This window comes from Dreissena polymorpha, chromosome 1 (genome assembly GCF_020536995.1).
Source record: "Dreissena polymorpha isolate Duluth1 chromosome 1, UMN_Dpol_1.0, whole genome shotgun sequence".
Lineage (NCBI taxonomy): Eukaryota > Metazoa > Mollusca > Bivalvia > Myida > Dreissenidae > Dreissena > Dreissena polymorpha.
The window spans coordinates 78,841,217-78,849,650 of record NC_068355.1 but is presented as its reverse complement, the minus strand read 5'-3'; positions in this window follow the sequence as shown (position 1 = coordinate 78,849,650).

Genomic DNA, 8,434 nt, shown 5'->3' with positions numbered 1-8,434 from the left:
AATAATAATTTTTAAAAAGCGGCGCAGTTTCTGACAAACACATTTCATGTTTGTAAACATAAATTTCATGTTCTCTTTATTTTATTTTATACTTTCCGGTGGTTTATAGAGAAATATTAGTGAATTAAAACTGATAATTTCACTGTTTCAAACAATGAAAATTATCAGTGAAAATTATCGATAATTTTCACTGTTTATGTTAAATGACGTCATTTTTTGGACGAAATGACGTCATTTTCCCAACGTAATTCTTTAGTTAAACTCTTTAACAATGTATATAAACTGTGAAATAAAGCATAAAATAAAAAGAAAATTTGTTGGATTCGGTGGATTATCGATTTTAATTCACTCGTGATCATATAAAATGTATATTTTCACTCGTGGCTGCGCCACTCGTGAAAATATTATTTTCTATGATCACTCGTGAATTAAAATCGATAATCCACCGAATCCAACAAATATCCTCTATATAATTGGAAAAATAAAGTTAAAAATCATTTATCAACAAAAGGTATACAATCTCTCACATTGAGCTCTAGTAGTATCAGGGGCTCGCGCTACATGATTTTAAGATTTTATTTGAAAATGCTGATGATAATCTACATTTTTTGGGGTTAAACATTATTTTTGTACCCACCACTCTTATTGATCACATGGTTTCTAAAGCCAAGATGTCTGCCCATAAACCTATAAAATACTGTGTTTGCACGAATGGCGCAAACAATATCTAATTTCGACCGTAGTGGTTAGCTTTTTGTATTTAAGGAATGTATAACATATTTAAAAAAAAACATAAAACAATTTACTGTTTTTTTATGGAATATATTATATGAAAACATGATTAAATACAGGTTAAATTGGTACACAAAATGTTTTTGCGTAGGACATTTTCAAGTATTACCTGAAAAGCTTTTTGGATGAAATTAACATGTCAACTGCATATATAAACCATGAAGAGACTTAGGAATAAACTGATAATTATTTTATGTGAATATAATCCACGATTATTATATACAAGATAATTAAAGTGGATGGGGAAAATGACATCCTGAAGAAAACATGCCTAATGTGCATGTTGATATATTTTAAGATAATTGATCATTTTTAAACTTTTTATGTTCACGGATATATGGATTTATTTTCGAACTGATTAGTGCATGTACATTGCATGTAATTAGAAGCTAATTCCCCTAACTCATAACAGTATTGTTAATAAAAATAGGAAAACAATATCATATTATTGTATGCACATAGCTTACGCATTAAAATCCCTCAAAAGAAAAACGCTGTTGTAAGATGTCATTTAAATTATCCAATAAAACACTTTGTTTCGAAACAAGAATGCTATTTTTACACACACACACACATCTGCTTAAGATGTATTTTTTTATTTTTTGGGAGTGGATGAGGGTAAAGTGTCAATGCTGTTTACTTAAACTAAAACACTGCATAATACACAATTGCGAGACAAACTCTTAGTCTTTCCTAAATTATGAAGTTTCTATATTGATCTTGTAACGTATACTTTCCTTTCTATGTGATTATAGGAAACATATTGCATTCAATCAAGTAAGTAGATTAAATCTAATTAAGTTGAGCAACCAAAACGGTTGTGCGCGTGTGTGTTTTAAGTTTATGAAGTCCTGAGGCTGAATAATATGTGGACCCGGAGTTGGTTCCATACCTTCTACTAAATTAACTCACTAGACTGTTCTTTAAAAATCAAGTAGGAAACTAATAATAAATTGTAAAAAGCCAACAAGAGCTAGATTTATATGTGAAGTTATTGTGTATCTCTTATTTAGAAATATTTAGAAAAAACACAAGTTTTACATTCAAATCCGAACGAGCATTGTAATAATGTTCAGCAATCTGTTAACACTGTATCTTTAAATGAAGAACAACACTAAGCGATTATGTATTTAAAATTAAAGTTGTGAGACATAACAATTGATGTTTGCTTTCATTAATCAATCAGACCTAAAATGTGTATGCGTCGTGAGTGAAAAGCGGTCATCGTGCCAGAATGTTCAAAACATGCTTTTTGCGTCATACATGCACGGTTCATCAAGCGCATGTATACGTTCCCTTGTAACACAGATGCGCATCTACCACAGGGTCGATTATAGGTCTAAATGGTCGGCCAAAGGCTTTAATCATATTAAAAAAAACACATTGATATTTTGAAATATTTCTTTAATTTCTGTCGGCAAGACCCATGTTGCAGGGAAGTGTTGAAAATGTTGCAATCTCTTGAACGTGACTATGTTAAATAAGCTCTCGTGTCTAAAATTTTTAATTAGGCAATTGAATGCAATTCTACGAGTATTTCTGCATACATTATTGCACAAAACCATACAATCACCTTCAATATTGAAATGTGAGCAGTTTTTTTAAAGTTATGACCTGCAGTAGTTTTGAACCAAAGAAACGCAACCCAGTTGAAAACATGCGGACCTTTATACATTATGATGAACGTCGAAGCAGGGGATCACTTTTTTTGCCTACATGTATGTGAAGAAAAATATCCAGCCAATTATATCAGTAATGACATCAAGCAATTGCTTTCTAGACATTCAAATCGTAGAATCAACTTAGACATTGGTTTATTACCGACCTACAAGATATGTTTGCATTTTCCAAAAGAGCGTGAGCCAATGCCTAGGAGGTGACGCTAAGAACAGAAAACAAAAATACGTTATTCCATAATTATACAGAACATACATACTTTCCATTAGACTATTCAAGTTTTAATAAACAATGCCCCCTCTCAGTCAAACCAAGCCACCATCCTGAATAAAAAAGACTGTTCAATATACAATCAATAACTGAATCCCGAATATTTTGAAAATACGTTATGCGTCTGTTCTGTATTAAACTGTTTATAACAAAAACATGCTACTTCTCTCTGACACGAATAGTTTCATACCTTATTTAAACGGTCATTTTACGAAATGGCACGATTAAGCAAATTATAACTGAGTAATAAGTACAAAACAACATTGCAAAAATATTGTTATCATAGAGTGCAAACGTCATTCTTTCAATTAAGACCAATATTAAAGCACATTTACCACATATTTCGTGTGTATTTTAGTGTGGGAAGATTAGGAGCAGATTTGCCCTATAAATCGGTTTAAAATATATGCACAAACCTTGTGATATATATAGTATATTGTGAAAAAGCTGCTGCTGATAATGAAAGGTAACACAAAACTAACAATTTACTCGGTCAATGAAGTACGCGTTTTCTGGATCATCTTGTACACCGGCACAGATGTGACATGAGCATGTTGTTTGTTTTGTATTATTTAAGTTATAAGAATGCCTCAATATATCGTTCTTACGGCTTTTTAAGTAATGAGATCAAGATTTTTTGCTCAAGAAAATGAGTTAGTAAGTCGCGGGAACAACAGAGATAACTCTTGGTAACGGCATTGCAATTGTGAAAAAGAAATAAATTATTCCATTAAGGTATTAATGTGAGACAGCTAGACAATCAGAACACTAGTAATTTGTTTTACGCATGTATTAAACGACTTGTACAAGGAAAACTGTCATGACTCTGTTACTGTATGATATGAATAGGATAGGCTCGTGCATTAAAATGCTTTTCAAACTGCGTGTATTCTGATTATTTGTTACCACGAGTGTGTTCATCTCAATCATTAAGGTTAGATATATAATTCTAAACGACTTATTAAGTTGTTTCCGTGAGTCAGCTATGTCGTCACCACCATATAGGTACTCCTTCCTGAGACTGGATAAGTCGTTCCCACAAGTTTGTTACATGTATCTCATTCCTCGCATTATTATTGAAGCTCATTTCTCAAATTTTTTCATTTATTGAAGCATTTGAAGAAATATACTGATAATCGGATAGGCCATGATTTGTTAAAAAGTGTTAATTGTCTCGAAGAAATAAGCTTTACAAAATTTGCATACTCAATTAACCACTCGAGAGTACTAGTATTTGTTATATAAGAATTCATTTTATAAATTCCGTATTAAAACAAAGCGACATGGTTTTATCGACTGTATTTGAAAATGATTGTCTTGTTTATGCATACAATTCAATAAACACCCGTTCGAACGAATACGCCAGACATTGTGTGATGTTGTCTTTTCTTACAGAATAAAGGTATTATCATTCTAGGCATTGTAGGCAAAACGCTTTGTTTGGAATACCTGTATGCCAAAATTGACTCAAACATAACAAGTAGAATAAGTAGGATGATCTTTAACATGCAAATTTACCACAGTTAAATTTGACATGGGTGCCACCTCCGGTTATAAGCGCCACATCCGTAACACGGGCTAGTCTTTTGGGAAAAAATGCAAACATATCTAGTGGATCGACCAAAAACCACATTTTTTGTTGACGTTACAAATTGTATATGCTGATGTAATAGGTGGGTTGCAATTTCCTATTTCTGTGCACTAAAAAGATAAATGAATCTTCGCTGAATCGCAAAACATTGACGGATTTTACAAATAAGGTGCCATATGTTGAAAAATAATCAAGAACACTCTACTCATCTCATTTATTTCCTAATTATATAAAAAAAATCCAAAACTTAGCGACACCTTTGAAGTATAATTGGCTTGTGTATTTAAACATCGGAAAAGATAGGCGGCGCCTTTGATCAACGGCTTTCATAGTAATCCGAATGAGTTAATGCACACCATTGTTGTGTGTGATCAGCTGGACAGACTACGGTTGTTCAATACTTTAAGATAAGCGTCTGTTAAGATAAACTTCAGTCCCAACACATAATTTGTTTAAGCAATGCTTTTTTCAAATATTTCAAATAATTACAGAAAACAAATTTGCTACACATTTAAATATATATTGAAGGGTTAACAAGTTAGTCACATTAACACTTTAATGGAACAATCAATGGTCGTTATTTTGTTTTTGAGCAACTAATCCCTGCATAAGGTGCAGAGAAATGCGAGATATGGCGACACAAACTTTAAGGAAATGGTACCGCTTAATTTGGATGAAAACAACTTTTTTTTAAATTTATGGTTGTTTACAATATATTATTAGTTTCCTATTTGATTTTTAAAGAACAGTCTAGTGAGTTAATTAGTAGAAGTTATGGAACCAACTCCGGGTCCACACATTATTAGGCCTCAGGCGCGGAAGGACTTCATAAACTTAAAACACACACACACACGCACAACCGGTTTGGTTGCTCAACTTAATTAGATTTAATCTACTTACTTGATTGAATGCAATATGTTTCCTATAATTATTACATAGAAAGAAAAGTATACGTTACAAGAACAATTTAGAAACTTCATAATTTAGGAAAGACTAAGATTTTGTCTCGCAATTGTGTATTATGCAGAGTTTCTGTTTAAGTAAACAGCATTGACACTTCACCCTCATCCCCACCAAAAAAAAAAAAAAAATACACATCTTAAGCAGATTTTTGTGTGTGTAAAAACAACAATCTTTGTTTCGAAACAATGTGTTTTATTGGATAATTTAAATGACATCTTACAACAGTGTTTTTCCTTTGACGGATTTTAATGCGTAAGCTATGTGCATACAATTATATGATATTGTTTTCCTATTTTTAATGACAATACTGTTATGAGTTAGGGGAATTAGCTTCTAATTACATGCAAGGTACATGCACTAATCAGTACGAAAAAAAAATTCATATATCCGTGAACAAAACAAGTTTTAAAATGATCAATTATCTTAAAATATATCAACATGCACATTAGGCATTTTTTCTTCAGGATGTCATTTTCCCCATCTACTTTTATTTTCTTGTATATAATAATCGTGGATTATATTCACATAAAATAATATATCAGTTTATTCCTAAGTCTTTTTATGGTTTATAAATGCAGTTGACATGTTAATTTCATCCAAAAAGCCTTTTAGATCATACTTGAAAATGTCATACGCAAAAACAATCATTTTGTGTACCAATTTAACGTGTATTTAATCATGATTTCATATAATATATTCATGTAATATATTCCATAAAAACAGTTAATTGCTAAATGTTTATTTTTTTAATATGTTATACATTACTTTAATAAAAAAGCTAACCCAAACGGTCGAAATTAGATGTTGTTTGCGCAATGCGTGCAAACACAGTATTTAATGGTTTTTATGGGCAGCCATCTTGGCTTAAGAAACCATGTAGTCAATAAGTTTCGTGGGTACAAAAATAATGTTTTACCCCAAATATGTAGATTATCATCAGCATTTTCAAATAAAATCTTAGAATCATGCAGCGCGAGCCCCTGATACTACTAGAGCTCAATGTGAGAGATTTTATACCCTTTGTTGATAAATGATTTTTATCTTTATTTTTCCAATTATAATAAAGAGAATATGAAATTTATGTTTAAAAACAAGAAATGTGTTTGTCAGAAACACAATGCCCCCTACTGCGCCGCTTTTTTTAATTATTATATCCTTAAAAAAATATTACTTCCCTTGTGAAAATGATCTGTACCTGCCAAATGATAAAATCATAAATAGATATGATCTCCCTTTAAAGCTTGTTACTTCCCTTGGTTTTGTTTATTTGACTTTTAACCTTGAAGGATGAACTTGACCTTGACCTTTCACCATTCAAAATGTGCAGCTCCATGAGATACACATGCATGCCAAATATCAAGTTGCTATCTTCAATATTGCAAAAGTTATGGCCAATGTTAAAGTTTTCGGACGGACGGACGGACTGACGGATAGTTCAACTGCTATATGCCATCCTACCGGGGGCATAACAATGTGCATACACTTTAAAGTATCAAAAAGATTAAAATACATAAACATAACAAGATAGCAAGCCTCGTATATCTCAAAATATATCAATATGCACATTAGGCATTTTTTCTTTATATTTGTCATTTACCCAACCCACTTTTCTTGTCTTACAAATCACATTTATATTATAAAATTCAAATTCAATATTACATATTTATATTCCTAAGTCCCATAGGTGTGTATAAATGTTGTTAGGATAATAATTGTATCTAAACTGTTTTTCAGATAAAAATTGAAACATGTTATAAGGACAAAAAACACATGTTTTTTTTTAAACTTTTTTTCATTGATATAGTTATTTTTTTCATACAATATTTAATTTTTCACCAAAAAACTTATTTGTTTATTAAGAATAATATGTTCTCAATTGCTTAAATTAAAAAGCTTACCAAAATCATGGAAAATATATGTTGTTTGGGTCATTTGTGAAAAAACGGCATTTCCTATCTTTTTGGTCGGCCATTTTGGCGGCCATCTTGGATTAAGACCCTGTGGGCATGAAATTTTTCTTGGGAACAAATTTTTTCTTTTACCCAAGACAATGTAGATCATCATCAGCATATTTAAAAAAAGGTTCCAATCATGCACCGTGGACCCCCGTTCCTACTAGACTATATACCTCAGGTACATCAATTCATTAAAGAGTAATTTTATTTTCCGAACCCCATAACATCTGGGCCTGAGCGCCACCTCAGTAGTTCGTCCTGCTAATTATTTCAGCGAAAACATTAGTTTAAGCCTCGAAAATAAGCCTCGGTCACTGTCGGGTTTTGGCGAGCTGAAGACAAGATCTGCGGCGCGTGTTTAGCTCGTCCACGATATTGTTAAAATTTTTCGGTAAATTTCATACGTTGATACCTGATTTGAGAAGTCTTTATGACATACGTATGACTGCAGGACGATTGTTGTTAATGCACGGTAGCGCTCGACGTGAAAGTCTTCAAATAAATAACTAAGATTATTTTACAATTTTGCTGTGAAGTTGTCATTTTCTATGTTATTTGTTAGATTTCACACGCACGACAAGTATGCCAAAATTATGACATATATAAGAACTTTAAAACTTTACTATGTCTATGAAGAATAAAAAAAAAAAGTTTTTAAAAAGTGTATAGTATTACATATCTATCTATCTTTTTCAAACAAGCGAAATAACTGTCAGTTAAAAGAAAAAATGTTAAAAATACATGTTATCATCAATCGAAATCAGAAAGAATATAGTGCGCGTGGAACGCTTGTCATATAATATAGCAAAAAACGTTTATTCTGACAGCGTTTACATTAAAATTCTTATTTAAAAGATTGCTTTGCCAAGGTCTAACGCGGTAGTTTTGCTTCTATAGGCCCGGTTTAAAACCAATACTTGTAAATTTAATCTTTTGCTTATTTTCTTGTCATTTCAATTTTGAAATATTCAAAGTTTATATTTTTGAGAGTAAATTCATTTATGTACATTTTTTTTCAGAAACACTAAAATGTGTTAACAAAACCATTTCAAATGCGCTACAATCATGCATTGACCAAACTTTGTTCGCACCTTGGGACTCACTTTACACTAACGCAAACCGGAAGGTTCAACAAGAATTCTACTTTAAAACGACGTTTTTAAGTGTTTTTGCTTTGACGTCATAG